Source organism: Siphateles boraxobius, unplaced genomic scaffold (assembly GCF_051911475.1).
Source record: "Siphateles boraxobius isolate OS27281-9 unplaced genomic scaffold, OSU_SipBor_1 6, whole genome shotgun sequence".
Classification (NCBI taxonomy): Eukaryota; Metazoa; Chordata; class Actinopteri; order Cypriniformes; family Leuciscidae; genus Siphateles; species Siphateles boraxobius.
This window is the reverse complement of record NW_027509186.1, coordinates 5,192,909-5,210,905: the sequence shown is the minus strand read 5'-3', so window position 1 is coordinate 5,210,905 and position 17,997 is coordinate 5,192,909.

Sequence of the window (17,997 nt, the reverse complement as noted above, 5' to 3'; positions counted from 1 at the left end):
CGAGAATATAAGTTACCCGGTACTGCAGAAATGCTGGTATCGTTCCATTTTCAAAATTTCAGTACCGACTTGGTAACTTACCAAAGTAACATAACCGGTTCTTTTGACAACACTAGTATAAGAATTAAGTTACTCTTGCCTCGGAGAAAACAACACAGGAATAGCGACAATTGTACATATAAATAACTACTTAAAGGGCTTGAATTACAACCTGTGGCCAGTTTTTCTACATCCTTTTGTGAAAGTCGTTTTACACTTGTATGCTGCACAGCGGGTCATCTTAAAAGTACCGTCGAAGCTACCAAAATCTGTATAACGGCCGTTGGAGCCCTCTGCTGGTAGGGAATCGTAAGATGGCCGCTCGAACACTTCCGGTGGCTTCACTGCCTGACGGCAGTTTAGAACGTCATGAGCTATCCAGTCATTATATATAGATCAGTGGCTCAAACACACCAATTTATCTCGAGCATCCATTTACCTGAAAGCCACTGAAAGAAGATGGGTTCACTGGCAAGTTCTGTGTATCCAGAAGGACTTTGGTGTATGTAAACAGCACAACACCGAAGTCAGGAAAGGACTTCAATCGGTCACCTGAAAGCAGAGGCACTTCCCCCCTACTGGCGTGGGGGTGTAATGGTTGGAATATGTACCGAAATAGAGCGTCAAATTCGCGTCTAGTTGGACGCTTGAACATTTTGAATCCATTCGCGCGTCCAAAGCGAAATTGACTCGCGTAAAAAGCAAAAAATTGAGGCGCGTCTGAGGCGAAATCCGCTTCTTGAAGTGAAATGTGAAATGAAAGAAGTTAATTTTCTTAGTTGTGAAAGTCGTTCTATTGATAGATTCTTGTTTTAAGTAGGCTATGTCACCGGGTGAACAACCCAGGAACCAAAAAATAGTTGACTCGTTTCTACATAGAAGAAATGCCGGTGTAACACCGGGCCGGCTCTGGGTTTACCTGTCATGGCCGCCGACCATAACAAGCGCCAGCTGAAGCCAGTGAGTGGCGCTTCATTGAAGCATGTGTCCGGGAAAAAGGAGTATAAAGAGAGGGGCTTGAAGCACAGTAAGGAAGGAAAAAATGCTCTGGCAGGAGGAAAGCTCTACAGGAGTGTTCGAGTGGATTGTAGCAGTGAGCAGTGACAAGTGCAGAAAGCAGAGGTTTAAGACCTGATCGGTGTTCTATGGTGAGTCCCCGAGACATGCTCATTAAGTGAGTCTTTTTAAAGAAAGCACGAACTGCAACGCAACGAAGTATGTGAGAAAACTTCACAGAGGAAGAAGGAGAGTGACTGGCAGGAAAGAGAGTCAAAACCCGCTGCAGGATCCACGCAAATTGCCATCACCAGTGTACGACTAACCTGTGTTTGTGGGCAGTGTGTGTTATCCTGTTGACAGTAACAGTAGCGGCTGGGAAGATCATTGAATCTATGTTCATCTTCTGAGTCCACTATTGTTTGGTTCATCCATCCTATGAAGAAAAGAGAAACGAGTTGATTAATCGCTGTGAAGATAGAGTGAGTTTGCAGTGTCTGAAAGAGTGAACTAAACGCTTGTGGAGATTTACAAGAGTGATTTATGCACGAGTGCGGTGAGATCAAACAACTGTGTTCTCTCTGAGTTTCTGATGGATAAAATTGACCCATAACTTTGAAGATTCTTTTGAATTGATCTGTCCCCTCAGCTGTGTCCAGGTCTCTAGGACTGTGTGTATGGTGCAGAGGAGAACAGCTCAACGCACCTCTATTGTCACCGTTCATGAGCACTGTACTCCACGCCAAAGAAGGTCCAGCCTCCCTATTTCTCCCAACGGCGCCGTTCTAATCTACCTAGAACGAGAGCGAAAGCTGGTAAAGTACCCCGTTTCTGTCTTCGAAGTCGTTGCTTGTCCCAGGAGCTTATCCAACGAGTCTGACGACGAGAGAAGTCACTGTCTGTCCCACGAGCTTATGCAACGAATCTGACGACGAGAGGAGCCACTGCCTGTTCCACGAGCTTATTCGACGAGTCTACTGACGAGAGAAGTCACTGTCTGTCCTACGAGCTTATTCCACGAGTCTGATGACGAGAGAAGTCACTGTCTGTCCCACGAGCTTATCCAACGAGTCTGACGACGAGAGAAGTCACTGTCTGTCCAAGAGCTTATTCCATGAGTCTGATGACGAGGGAGTCACTGTCTGTCCCACGAGCTTATCCAACGAGTCTGACGACGAGAGTAGTCACTGTCTGTCCCACGAGCTTATGCAACGAGTCTGACAACGAGAGCAGCCACTGCCTGTTCCACGAGCTTATTCAACGAGTCTGCTGACGAGAGAAGTCACTGTCTGTCCTACGAGCTTATTCCACGAGTCTGATGACGAGAGTAGTCACTGTCTGTCCCACGAGCTTATGCAACGAGTCTGACAACGAGAGCAGCCACTGCCTGTTCCACGAGCTTATTCAACGAGTCTGCTGACGAGAGAAGTCACTGTCTGTCCTACGAGCTTATTCCACGAGTCTGATGACGAGAGAAGTCACTGTCTGTCCCACGAGCTTATCCAACAAGTCTGCTGACGAGAGAAGTCACTGTCTGTCCCATGAGCTTATTCAACGAGTCTGACGACGAGAAGAGCCATTACCCGTCCCATGAGCCACCAGGAGAGGGATATACTTACTTGAAGAACGGAAGAGTACCTACCAGCACTCCTCTCCCCGTATCGCACCAAAGCCACAGCCACGAACGTCCCTGCCCCTGCTTTTATCCCTTTTTAATTTTAAAACTTTAATTAATTAAAAAAACTTACCTTTTAAACTTACCTTGGTTGTCTGCCTCTGGTGTCTGCTCCTCCGGAGTATGGTTAATAACCCTTGGCCTTAACATCGGTGACAGCTATTTTCAAATCAAGCACAGAAGTATTGTTTTTAGCTAAATTGAAAATGCATATATTCTCTTGCTATGCTGTTTATCTTACTTAGATTTCATAAGACCAATAATTTTTGAGTGAATCTAATTTAAGTGACTGCAAACCTTTTAAATGCTATGTCAAAGAATTAAATGGAGCTGGTTTAAATAAATATTTCAAAACCGCACTCAGAACAACCAAAAACAACCAAACGGGGACTTCCGGCTGGCATGTGTGGTGAGTAGCTGCATTTCGCCCGTGCTCCCACAGTTTTCATTTTAAAGTTTATTTGTTAGCCCATCAAGACCTGATTACCCAGTTTATCAGTCAGCTTATTACTTTAAAACTTTCTGGGAAAATGGCTTCGAAATCTAGACAAAACACCAAGAATGACGAACTCAAGAAAGACGAAACACCGGCTAGTGGGAACTTCGATATTGCTACTCTGACGACGCTGCTGGAAGAACACAGGGCGGCATTGTCTTCGGAATTTAAATCGGCATTTTCCACCTTGGAATCGAGACTGGACAATTTACATACAACGGTGAATGACCACGAGCAGAGACTTTGCTCGTTCGAAGCAAACGCGGACACGACCGGCCTGAGCGTTGAAACCCTGGAGTCGAAGTTCGCGGCTTTAGCTGACGAACACGCTAAACTCAAAGCCAAGGTTATGGATCTAGAAGGGAGGAGCCGCAGGAATAACATACGAATATTTGGCTTACCTGAGACGATCGAGGGCCCTTGACCGACCACTTTCTTTTCGGAGCTCTTAGTGGAAGTATTTGGCGCAAGCATATTTACCTCTCCTCCCGATTTGGATCGTGCTCATCGTGCCCTCACAGCGAAACCGAAACCAGGGGAGAGACCTAGGTCCGTGATTATTCGCTTCCATAAGTTCCAGACCAAGGATTTGATGATTCTCGAAGCCCGCAAGCTCAGAGGAAAGCTTCAATATCGTGGCAACCCGATCTTTATCAATGAGGACTATAGTCCCGAAGTTTTGGAGATGCGTAACGAATACCGAGCGGTGATGAAGGAGCTGTACCAGCTTGGTCTGAGACCATCTCTTCATTTTCCATCTAAACTTTTCATCACGACATCGGATGGCAAGAAGAGGCAGTTGTCGTCAGTTCATGAGGCCGGTGAGTTTATCAAAGCCCGCCGGCGTGAGACGACAGAAGCTACGTGAGCAGTTGACTTATTTTGTTTTTGACTATTCGCCTCTACTCATCCGATGCTGTTTTTCAGATTTCATTTTTATTTTCATTTATCATCTAGGATACAATATCTGAACATCTGAGTTCGTAGCCAGTTATAATATATAAGATGAATCGTTTGTTTACCCCTGTACTTCTTTAAGCCAAAGGATGTTCACGCTGCGTTTTTTTCTCGTTTTTTTGGGGGTACAGGGACTTACTGAATTGGTGCTGTGCATTGGTTTTTCTTTTCTCTTTTTACTCATCTTGCTCCTGGATGATCATAAGACTGACAAGACCGTAATTTTGTAACGTTACATCTGCTGCCCAGGAGAACTTTAATGCAGACTGTTAACTGTCATGCAACGTTGCTTTGTGTTACTTATCGTCTGAATTTGATCAGTTTTTCTTTTTTCATTCATGGGCTAAAATACATATTTTCGTGGAGCCGGGGTCCAGTGCAATCTGATTTTGTAATTTTGAGAAATTACATTGAGATGCTGATGTTTGGCAGGTTCTCTGCGTGGTTCTGGGTTGATATGTTAGGAATGGGATTTAGGATTTCGAAATGGGTTTTTGTTTTTTTTTGTTCTTTGTTTGCTATGGTTTTCCACCCTGCTTTATTGTGTTTTATTTTATTTTCCTTAAGGTTTTCCTTTTTTCCTTAATTCTTTTGCGTTTTGCTCAGATATGAAATTGTCATGTGGCAGATTGATAATGGCTAAGACTAAAGAGAGTTCCAGTACTCGTTTCATATCATGGAATGTTAAAGGGGTGAATAATAATATTAAAATTAGCCGCATTATGTCTCATCTCCAACATCTTAGGGGTGATGTGTTCTTTCTCCAAGAAACCCATCTTAAGACAAGTGACATTCATAGGCTTAAAAGAGCATGGGTGGGCCATTTGAATCACTCAAATTTTAGTGCTCGAGCAAGAGGTGCTGCGATTCTTATTCACAGAAGTATACCTTTCGAGTTGGTTAATGTTTTATCCGATCCTAATGGGCGTTATGTCCTAATTACTGGCAAACTCAGAGATGTGCCTATCGTTATGGCAAGTATTTATGCCCCTAACTGGGATGATGACAAGTTTATATCTAATTTCTTTTCATCCATTCCTGATATTGATAGAAGATATGTTATAATAGGGGGTGATTTCAACTTTGTTCAAGATACTGTTTTAGATCGATCCTCGAGCAAACCTTGTGTATCAACTAACTCAGCCAAAACTTTGAATAGCTTTGCTGGGCGATTGGGCCTGTCCGCTCCCTGGAGATCAAAATTTCCCACGAATAGGGCCTACTCATTTTTCTCCCATGTTCATCAATCATATTCACGAATAGATTTTTTCTTATTAGACAACAGACTTCTTTCAAAGCTATCGAGCTGTGAATATCACAGCATTGTTATTTCGGATCACGCGCCCACCTCTGTTGACGTTAATCTCTCCCAGTTTACATCTTTTCCTAAACAGTGGCGCTTCCCCTCTTTCTTTCTGGCTAGAGAGGATTTCAAAAAAATTTTGACTGAGCAAATAGCCCTATTTTTTGAGGTCAACGATATGCCAATTATTAGTAGAGGGACTCTTTGGGAAACGTCTAAGGCATATTTAAGAGGTACGATCATTTCTTATTTTTCTGGTAAAAATAAAGCTGACAAGTTTAAATTAGATACAATTCTTAAGGACCTACAAAGTTTAGATAGTAAGTATGCTGTTGATCCAAATAAAGATCTATATAAAGAACGCCTTCGTTTACAAACAGAATTTGATCTTTTGACCACGAATAAGGCTGAAGCACAGTTGCTTAAATCTAAGCAATGTTTTTTTGAACTGGGTGATAAGGCAGGTAAATTATTAGCTCATCAAGCTAGATCATCAGCAGCATCAAGGCTGATAAATGGAATAAGGTCACAACAGGGAGACTTGTTTCATGATCCACATAAAATTAATAGCATTTTCCTAGAGTTTTACTCAGGCCTTTATACTTCTGAGCTTCCCTTATGTTCTGACTGTGGGGAATGGCCCTTGGATAAGATCACTTTTCCCAACATTGACAGTACCATGGCTAGGACCCTTGGTGACCCAATATCAGTTTTTGAGGTGGTAGAAGCTATCAAGCTTTTACAGAATGGCAAGTCACCAGGCCCTGATGGGTTTACTACCGAGTTCTACAAAGCGTTTTCTACATCTCTAGCACCTGCACTACAGAATATGTTTAACGAGGCTTTCTCTAAAGGCTGTCTACCTCCCACCCTGTCGTTAGCGTCAATCACTTTGATTGCCAAGAAAGACAAAGACCCCTTACTGTGTAGCAGCTATAGACCCATCTCACTCTTGAACGTGGATAATAAAATATTAACTAAGATTTTATCGTTGCGTTTACAACAAGTGTTGCCTGAAATAATTTCGGATGACCAAACAGGTTTTATGATTGGAAGACACTCTTTCTTTAATACAAGGAAACTTTTCAATATTCTCAATATGCCTAGTTCTGATGTGCCAGAAGTGGCATTAGATGCGGAAAAGGCGTTTGATAGAGTCGAGTGGACATATCTATTTCGTGTAATGGAAAGCTTTGGTTTTGATGATTGCTTTATTTCCTGGATCAAACTATTGTATGTCTCTCCACAGGCATCTGTGTTAACTAATGGTGTGGTTTCACCACGATTTTTGCTTCAGAGGGGCACTAGGCAAGGCTGCCCTTTGTCGCCTTTGCTTTTTGCCATTGCCATCGAGCCCCTAGCTATCTGGCTTCGTGAGGATGTAAATTTTAAAGGTATAAATCGGCTAGGTAGAGAGTATAAATTATCCCTATATGCGGACGATCTTTTATTCTTTATTTCTGATCCAGAGACTTCTAGTCCTATTATTCTGAACATTCTAAACCATTTCGGCCAAATTTCAGGGTATAAGATTAACTTTCATAAGAGTGAGTTGTTCCCTGTAAATTCTTTGGCGAATAACCTTGCACATTCACTCCTACCATTTAGATGGGCGGCTGATGGATTTAAGTATTTGGGTATTATTGTGACAAAATCTTTAACTGGAATGTATCTTTCTAATTTTGTCCCCTTACTTAAAAAGGTTGAGTCTGACATGGAACGTTGGGCTAAGCTCCCTCTTTCTCTTCCTGGGCGTATAAGCCTAATCAAAATGACTGTTCTTCCCAAGTTTTTGTACTTATTTCAACATATTCCAATTTTCCTTAAGAAAAAGTTTTTCATGAATTTGGACAAACGAATAATTTCCTTTTTATGGGGAAATAGGTCAGCTCGAATTAAGAAATCAATTTTGGAGCTCCCTAAAAACAAGGGAGGTTTTGCACTCCCAAAATTTTTGCACTATTATTGGGCTTGCAATATCCAGAAATGTTTATACTGGAGGAACAATCTGAATTCTGAACCCCCTTGCTGGGCCTACCTGGAACAGTCCTCAGCACACCTCTCTCTGCAATCAGTTATATGCTCTCAACTACCGTTGCCTACAAACATTAGTTCAAATTTAGTAGTATCTCACTCAGTTAAGATATGGACTCAATTTAGAGAGCACACTGGTTTGCATAGGTCCTCTACCCTCTCTCCGATTTTCAAAAACCACAGTTTTGCACCCTCTAATATGGATGAGGCGTTTCGAATATGGTTTGATAAAGGCATAAAGACCATTGATGACCTCTATGAGAGTGGAGTTTTCTCATCCTTTAATAACCTTTCCAAAAGATTTGACCTACCTAATTCCCATTTATTTTGTTTCTTTCAAGTCAGGCACTTTGTGCAAAAACTATTCCCTCACTTTCCTAATCGCCCCCCTGAATCTCCATTGGATGACTTCTTAAAGCTTGAACCACATTCAAAACATTGTATTTCTTTAATTTATAATCTGATTCACAATATTAATCCAGACTCGGCATGTAGGGCTAGAGGTGCGTGGGAGGGAGACTTGGGATTTGAGATCTCTGATGAACATTGGGAACGTATTCTCGATCTCACTCACACATCATCTATATGTGCAAGACATGGCCTGAAACAGTGTAAGATTCTACATAGGATTTACTATACAAATGCTAAACTTGCTAAAATATACCCCTCTGTCAGCGATGCATGTAATAGGTGCAAGCAATTACCAGCAGATCTCATTCATATGTTGTGGGGATGCCCTAAATTATTTGATTACTGGACTAAAATATTCAAAACTTTGAGGGATGCCTTTGCCATAGATCTTGATACAAATCCACTTCTGGCCATTTTTGGGATGACTGTTGATGTTAACCTTTCAGTAATGGTTCAAAAGGCTCTAGCCTTTACTACTTTATTAGCGAGACGTCTCATACTTTTGAAGTGGAAACATGCCTCACCCCCTTCTTTTGATAATTGGCTAAAAGAAGTGTTCACTTGCATTAAATTGGAAAAAATTAGACTGTCACAGACTGGTTCTTTAAAAACCTTTGATAAACTGTGGCGCCCCTTTTTAGATTATTTACTTGCTAACTCTCAAGACACTTAAGCTGAGCATTTACTTTATTTTATTTTATTCTGCAAATGTTTTGTTTAAGATATCAATATTGTGTCGGTTGTTTTTTTTATTTTTTTTTTTTTTTTTTTTTTTTTTATTGGAAGCTGTAGGTTGTTTATCTGAGGGAGGGTCTTATTGGGGTATTAACAGTGTGGAATGATAATCTCATCAATTCAGTGTTATTATCTGTTGACTTGATGTTCCAAGCAGAAAAACTAATAAAGACATAAAAAAAAAAAAAAAAAAAAAACGTTGTGTGGAGGTACAGTGCAACCACAGGAGAACGTTTTAGTTGGTTGGTTCCCCTTAACGTTAAGGGAACCTTCTAAACGTTAGTTTTTGGTTTGGTTCAAACTAACCTTTAGAGAACCATAAACTAACGTTCCCTAAACGTTCTGTGTTAGTGGGAATGGCTCTTGGAGCACCTGTCCCAGTCGTTGAATAATCCGGCAGATTGGATTAGTATCTATGCATTTGAATCACACTGTTATGCTGATGAGATTTTGGTGGGGAAATTTCTGTAAACTAGCTGACTCATGTACTTAATTTACATGCCAGCTCTCTGTAAATCCCTCTCCCTTGGAATGTATATAAACTACTATATATACTGCCTTAGTTAGACTTGGATGACTACAGCGACACAAAGCGAGTTCTCAATAAAGAGTAACTTCTGCTTAAAAGATATTCCAACATCTCCTGGTCTCTGCCTCGACAACGAATAAAAAGTTTACAACAAGGTTCAACTTTTAGACACACCTGGACGTTTCTGAACAGTTAGTGGATACATTTTTGTAGTTGTGGAGATACATTGATTCATCTCATCGACTTCCATGTACCGTCATGTTTAACCCTCTGAGGTCTAAGGTGTTTTTAGGGTCCTTGAGAAGTTTTGACATGCCCTGACATTTGTGCTTTTTTCAGTTGCTTATAAACATATTAATTGCAAAGGTGTAATTACACTCTATTTAGCACAAACAGGGTTACCATAATGTGTGAGCAAGATGTTTCTATTTTTGAGAGAATATTGTTTATGCATGGTTATTGAAAAAAATAAAACTTAAAGTGTCTGAAATAAGGCCACAAAACACATATTAAATATGTGTCCACAAGACTTTTGACTAATGGGTGTTGTTGCCTAGAATTTTTGCCTAATCATTTACACAAAACAATGCATTGATTTAAATTGTATAAGACACCTTTTGTTTGGAAAGGCAATATGCGTGGAGGCGTGTTCACACCTGAGAAGACAAAGGTCGGATAATGTGCCAGCTGCATATTAATGAGCCTTTCACACAGCTGTGTCACTGGGTACCAAAGAATGCGACCTCGGACAAAAGAAATTATATATATATATATATATATATATATATACATATATATGTATATATATATATACAATATACACACATATACAATTAGAAATTGTAACCAATTACAAATAGGTTACAATTACAACAACAATTACAATTTTAAACACATTTCAAGTGTATTGTTTCTTTGTAAAAAGTATACATTTTATCATACATATTAAAAAAGATAAGGATTCATTGGTTTGAATATTGGAACAAACACTAAATAACATCTTAGTTGATAATTCAATATACCTACTTTAGTTTTGACAAAACATCCCATACTATAGTATATTTAACATATGAGCAGAAATTGGCAAACAAAAGCCTATTTAATGTGACGGTAGTCTTTTTTTACAGTCAAAACTTTATAATCTATCCAAAACTAATCACGAAATCTTGTCTAAACATTCATATTTAGTCTGTAACATATCATGTTTATGATATTATATTAACATGTTAATTTGCAGTTTGTTGCTTATACAGACATTTTATTTCAACATATTTCAGTCTACTTTTCTCATCTTAGTAGGATAGCAATATAGTTTGGATGTGTTAATGTACATGTTTACTAATGTAGGTGCGAGAGTGAATGAACGGCACAGACACGTGCTGTATAACTGTAGTAAACAACGCGCGCACGCCTGTGTCGTTCAATCATCATTTAGCCAACACACAGACACGCAATTCATATTTAAACACTCTTTTTGCGGTTTACAGACATCACAATTAGAACAAAGCACTTAAGAATAAATGACTAACTACATCAGCTGGATCCGTTGCTCCTCGAAATGAAACTACCAGCACTTCTGGTACATTTTCCAGGGTTATTAGATAGTATTATTCCTCACAGCGTAGGGATACGCTGTGTACACAGCGGTAGTAAGATATTTACTAAACTTTATCTGTTTTATAATCCAGCTGGTGGGCGTTGGCATGTTTGAATGGCTTGCCTTAGATCATTTGCGTTTGAATACAGTGGGCGTGGCACATTAACGCGTAATTATGGTATAATGAGCTGGAAAGAAAAAGACTGACATCTCTCTCTTTTCATACAGATTACATAAACTGAGAAAATTTGTTTTTTTTTATATAAATTAAGTCATTTAAAAGAAGAGAGTTCAAGCTTCATTATGGAAAAACACTCGTGCCTATATGACAAATATTCACGGAATTACAGTTAATTTTCGGACGGTCAGAATGGTTTCAGAATGGTCTTCACTGACAAAGAGAAGGCAAAACTAGCATCATGTTTATTTTTCTTTATTTGACTAAAAGCACAATACTTTGTTTATATTGTGAGTATACACAAAAAAATACACACTTAACAGGATCGAATGATGTATAACACTAACACATAAGATTAAAATCAACAGAGTATTTTGAGTCTCTTTTGCACTGATAAGAAAAAAAGCAAGACTATCGCGCCGGCGCGATAGCAGACCTCAGAGGGTTAACTTTTACAAAAGTTGACAGTTCCTTTATAAGACAGCTGTGACATTTTTTGGTCAAATAGTGTTCTGTGCTCATCTGTGCAGCAACAACAGAACAGTTTTCATGCTGTGGTGAGCAAGAATTGGTGAGAACTTTGCTGCATTGATCAGCCATCTGCATTGTTCTGCGGAGTCCTCTTTTGGCCAGATCATTCTGTCAGGGTTAGGGGTGATGAAAGGAGCGAGGACACAATCGCAAAAAGAATAATGGGCTTTATTAATAAAAAATACAAACAAAAACAATAGAACGTGCAGTAATAGTTCTTTGTTCAGTGTTGTATAAGTCTTTGTTTTATGTGGTTGTTTCTTATTCCTCCTGTTATCTCCTCTGTGTTTCTGTTGGAACTGTTTTGTTTGTTAATCTCTTGCATCATTCGATCATTGCAACCGCCCAACCGTGACACATTGGGCTTTTTTTTTTTTTTTTTTTTTTTACCATAGGACAATTCTGGCTACCTCATCAAAAATCCTATCCTTCCATTTTCTTTTCTTGTTGCCAACGATTATTTTTCCAGGTTTTGCATTTCCCTTAGGTTGTAATATTTTATGGAGGGTGGCCAATGTGTTCCTCAAACTATCTGTGGTTACTGGACAAACTAGGACGGAAAATATCTTCAGTAATTTATCCCAAAAAATATACTATATTTCATTGAATGATGATTTTATGAGGACATGCGTATTGTTTTAGGTATTGTTTTTCTCTTAACTGGAGCACAGCGACCAACTCCCCTCCCCAAATGCTGACATTCAGTACAACATGTATTACTCTTATAGGCCTACTGTATCTAAGTAAATGCTAGATTTAAATGCAAAAGTTACCTACATATTTGTTTAATTTTTGTGGAAGCATGGGTTGAGATTGAACTCAAAAGCAGCAGTAGGAATTTTACACTTATTGCTCTAGTCAGTTTATAAGACTGATTGGGATCACTTTGAGAGACCAATCTACTTCGAGTGTAATAAAATGAGCCAATGAACATTGGCATGCGATAATTGCATCAGCTGCTCTGCATTGCAGCGCGAGCATATGATAAGCAGCAGGGGCCTCATGTACAAAGTCTTGCATTGAATTCATACTAAAACATTGCGTACGTACAAAGCTGTAAATGTGCGTACGTACAAAGAAAAACAGATGTATAAATCTCTGCGTACGAAGGATCCCACGCATATTCTCTGTGTACATCCCAATTAAGGTAAAAATCAGCGCACATGCACGAGCACAATGCCCCACCCAGTCTCCTCCCTTAATTAAATACATTTAAATATGGTAATGAGTCCACTTTGGCAAAAGTAAGAAATGGCTAAAGCAAGCGGCAAGAAACAAAACTTTACAGAAAGTGAATCGGAGGTGCTACTATCGGAGGTAGAAACGAGAGAAAAAAAATATTTGGAACTTTGTCCTCCGGAATTAATAACAAAAGGAAAAAATATGAGTGGGAGAGTTTGGCTGATGCCGTCAATGCGGTGGGATCTGAAAATTCGCACTGTAAATGACCTTAAAAAGAAATGGTCTGATATAAAGCTGGACATTAAATGGAGAACTGCTGCGCACTGACAAAGTGTGGGCAGAACAGGCAGTGGTAAAGGGGTCGATGAACTTACACCCTTTGAGCAGAGAGTTGCCTCAATTATGGGTGACACCTTACTCTCTGGAGTAGTATCTGCTGCTGTGGGAGACTCCGATTTCCTACAGGACTGCCACGAAGGTAACCAATATTATCTGCACATTTATTGAATGGAAATGTTTCCGATTCACATATGCAAATTATTCTTCAGATGGCGCCTTTATAGCAATGTGTGTGCGGTCGATCGCTCCGATTACATTAGGAAAACCGTCAATCGCTGCAATTGCGTTTTAATGTTTGGCTAGTCAACTGCATCATATGGGAACCTTATACCTGGTAGACATGCGGATGATCCCGACCCATACCGCTGGCATTGCGCGGCTCAAAGACGACTGGCTTATTCCTGAGCTGTCTGTCAGTTCCCTTTGGAAAGAACCAGTTGCCAGGAAACCAAGTGTTGTCAGCACCTGCCAGGGAACGGGTATTGCGTGGCTCCTCGCTGTCTCTCTCTTTAGATTCGGACCCAACTCCGCACAGAGCTCCAAGAGGATAGCCCTTGGAAATCTGCAACGGCTGATAAGCCAGTCATCATCCTGGGCCAGAAAATCATTGTGGTCCCTAAAACTCGTTCTCTTCGGATTCTGCCATTAGCAATGTCCTCTAAGGCCAAAGCTCCCACTGCCATAGACTAAGGGTTGTATCAATTTGCATATGCTTTTATATGTTCTTACTTAATTGCATAATTGATAGAATATTCCCATAAGGCTCGTGTGACAATATATGTAAATTATTTTATAAATTGCAAATTAATAAAAATGCTTCCCACAGGTGGTAGTGCGATAGACTTGTAGAACAATTCGGTTTGTAATGTTTGCAACTTAACTTCATTGCCTGTAAGAGTCGCCAACGGACAAAAACTATGAGAAATGTACGTACGCCAGACATGAAATTGGCGTGGAAGAACGCACATTCTCACGTTAATTTCACTGTTAGTACACCCGACCGTGAGCGTGAAAGCTGGCGTAAGCAAAGTTTTTGTGCGTACGCAAGATTTGATACATGAGGCCCCAGGTGTGTCGCATCTTGCTTTTACCTTCAGAACCGAGCAGTTGTACTGTTCCTGCTCTGCAATCTTATCTGAGAGTGTTTTAACTTTTTTTTAAAAGGAAACGAGTCTGCTTCTTCAGGAGAACGTCTCTTCAAAGCTGGTGTTGGATTAAACAGCAAAAGACAGCGCTGGCCGCGATCTCACAGAGAGCCGGCAAAACAATGTTGCGCCTTCAATGAGAATGTTAGTGCTCACAATCGGCTTGCACTATCGTCCTGTTTGTGTAGCCACGGCCATCCCTGGTTGCTTCAGCACCAGAGAGAGCAGTTTTTCTTGAAAGAGTTTACACGGTTTGACACTGCGTCTTTTTCAAGATGTCATTCAAACCGTCTGTTTCTGGATGCGGTCATTTCCTATCCTAATCTGAAGGCCACGATCACTGTTTCACATGCCTGGGCTTAAGCATGTTGAGACTCTGTTCATGAGTAGTTCATGTTCTCTCATGAGAGCATGACCACATCGGCACGTTGTTTGTCTCACCTTTCTCGTTAAGGATTGGGCTGCTAAGCGTGCTGTGTGCCGTCGAGCTGCCGGCTGACAGCGCGTGTTTTCATGGCAACCCAGCACGCATCGCTCAGCGCTCTAGATGCACGGTCTACAGTCAAGTGCCTCAAACGAGGTGGAGTCCTCTCATCTATACCCCGATCTAGTTCCTCTTCTGTTGCACCAGAAAAGGGCTACTTCGCCGTATAGACAGGGTGCCCTGAGGATTACAGTAAGGGCTTCCCCACCTGGTTACCAATCCCTGTGGGCCACTCACTCCTCTATCGCATCACAACGTGTGTTTCTGGATGCGGTCGTTTCCTATCCTAATCTGACGGCCACGATCACTGTTTCACATGCCTGGGCTTAAGCGTGTTGAGACTGTGTTCGTACCACGTCGAAACATTGTTCGTCTTGCCTTTCTCATAAGGGCTTGAGCGTTCAGCGTGCCCGTGTGCCATCGAGTTTGATGGCCAAATTCACTGTCTCTCATGCCTGGCAGCTTCTGGATGGGATTGCTGGTCCTTCTCATAAGGGACCTTTCATTTCATTCGGGGCTCCAGGGGAGGATCGGATGTTGATCGCTGCATCAGAGAGAGGGCTGTTACGCTCTGGAAATTAAGATGATACTGAGCTTCCCACTATAATGGTGTGTGTGCTCGTGCTGAATTGGATTTAGACTTGACAGCAATGCTTTCCCGGGCTACTCTGAGGGCGCAGTGCGACACTTAATCGCCTTGCCCTGCCCCGATGCATTCCCGGATATGTGTGAAAAACTTTGGGAGTATGGAAGCATTTTGGCACCAATATGGCAAGCCAAGTATGCCTAAGTCAAAGTTTGCTTTCTAGATGCTCCCCTCTCACGTGTTGGCCTTTTTTGGCGACACTGTTGGAGAATGTGCCCAGCGGTTCTCTGCAGTTCAGAAGCAGGCTGAGGAAACTAAGAGCCTTCCCCGATGTGCTACCTGAGTCACTCAGGGGTTGCCCCTCAATCTATTCGTCGCCAATGGTGTCAGTCCCCTCCAAAAAAAAACAAAAAAACACAGCCAGCTCTACTGTGACGTTGAGCCTTCGCAGAAAGACAGCGCCACCCGTCTTAGCTGCCCTGAGACGGGGCGAGAAACCTTTGTTGAGTCAATTCTGTTCCGCCCCTGGCGTCTCAGCCAGTGGTACCCAAATTCTTAGTAAGAGCAGCTTCTCTATCTCTGGGTCCCAAGAGGGCCAGAGTGGCGTTGTGCGACCCTGCAAAGCCTTGCAACCTCGTAGGACCAGACTACGCCTTCTCACGCACCCCTGCCAACCTGTGGAGACAGGTAAGTGTTGCACTGCACAATCAGACCCTACTTCGGGCCGCCCCCGGGCCTTCCAAGTTGGGTCCCTGTCTTCTAGCTCGCTGCCCCACCCTGGGTACGTCTGTGAAAGCGCTTCCCAGTCTGTCCAGCTGGCTCCTCTGTACCATAATACTCGTCTATATGATTCAGTTCCTCCGGCACCCGCCTAGGTACAGGGGCGTTCACTTCACTTCAGTGCTGAGCGAACTTGCCCCTGTCATGCGTGCGGAGATCGCAGTTCTACTGGTGAAGGGCACGATAGAGCTGGTCCCTCCAGCCAATATATATAACACCAAGCATCTCTGCGGACTCTTGAGTCTTTTAACTCAAAAGTACAGCGTGTAATTGATGATATTGCTCCTGTGAAAGTCAGGAAAAAGAGCGGCAGACAAAAAGCACCTTGGAGAAACTCAACAGCAGTGCAAAATATGAAAAGACAATGCAGAAAAGCTGAGCGCATGTGATGGAAGACAAAACTTGTAGTCCATTATAACATCTATATAGACAGCCTCCATGCTTTCAATGTGGAACTAGTCAGACTATCTTCTCAATTATAAACAGAAACAAACACATGCACTCTTTTTGCTACTGTAGAAAGTCTAACAAACCGCCAAGCCAGATTCCCAGTGAAATGCTCTCAAACAGCAAGTGCAGTGAGTTTGCTTCCTTCTCTGAGAAAATTAATAATATCATAAAGGCGATCAGTATATTCTTGTGTGTTATTCATATTCTTACTGAGGTAAGACAGATCAGACCACATCCTCAGAAAGTTACTATGTTTGATTTTGAAGAAATTAGTGATAAAATTTGGAAGAAACAGTACAGAACCTAAAACTTCAATCTGCGCCCTTGACACAATCCCCACTTCCTTTTTCAAAGGTGTGTTAAACTGCTTAGTAGCAGATCTCCTAGAAGTGGTAAATTCATCACTTCTCTATCAACCTCACTTAAAACTGTAGTTGTCAAGACCCTCCTGAAAAAGAGCAATCTGGATAGGAACATATATCAAGCATCGCATTAGTTCTGTCAGGTTAGTCAAGCTTGCATCAGCTGACTCTCAGCTGATCCAGGTCTACATATAGGAATACGACGCCTATCACTGTATATATATATATACTGTATCTTTCAGTATTATCAGCAGCTATCACGTTTCTCAGTTGCTAATTACCCTCCTCTATCCCCAGCTGCTCCTCCCGTCAGTCAGGATTTGTTTTTCCCCTTGAATCAGAATAAATTCTCGAAATATGTTGTACTTTAAAATCTCGAATTAACCATATATTGCATGCATTCATGTTGGTTCTGTTCTGTTTACCCTAATGGGAGTTATTGCTGCTCTCCCTGCTATTATCCATGCTAGGCTGCATGGATGCGCAGGGAGTTCTCGCCCAGAACGGAACCATACCGCCAATCCAAAATGTATGCTAATTGTCAATCGTATTTGACGATAGTGGTCCTGACTGAATTGCGCAATTACAGACCAATCTCAAATCCTCCTTTCATAGGCAAGATCATTGAAAAAGTTGTCTTCAATCAGCTGAACAAATTCTTAATCTCAAATGGATACATTGACAATTTTCAATCTGGTCCAGTGAAGAGCCTGCTCAAGTGAAGTTTATTTACCTCTTTTATCCCTGTCTGAGTCCAGTGAAGCCTGTTAAAGCTGTGAATTGTACTCACCTCCATTCTCTCTGTCTGAGTCCAATAATGAGCCTGTTAAAGCTGCGAATGAAGAGCCTGCTCAAGTGAAGTACTACCTCCATTCTCTCTGTCTGAGTCCAGTGAAGAGCCTGTTAAAGCTGTGAATGAAGAGCCTGTTAAAGCACTCACCTACATTCTGCACTCACCTACATTCTCTCTGTCGGAGTTCAGTGAAGAGCCTGCTTAAGTGTGAAGTATACTACCTACATTCTCTCCGTCTGAGTCCAGTGAAGACCCTGTTCAATGAAGAGCCTGCTCAAGTGAAGTATATTTACCTCCTTTCTCCCTGTCTGAGTCCAGTGAAGAGCCTGCTCAAGTGAAGAATACTTGCCTCCATTCTCTCTCTGTCTGAGTCCAGTGGAGAGCCTGCTCAAGTG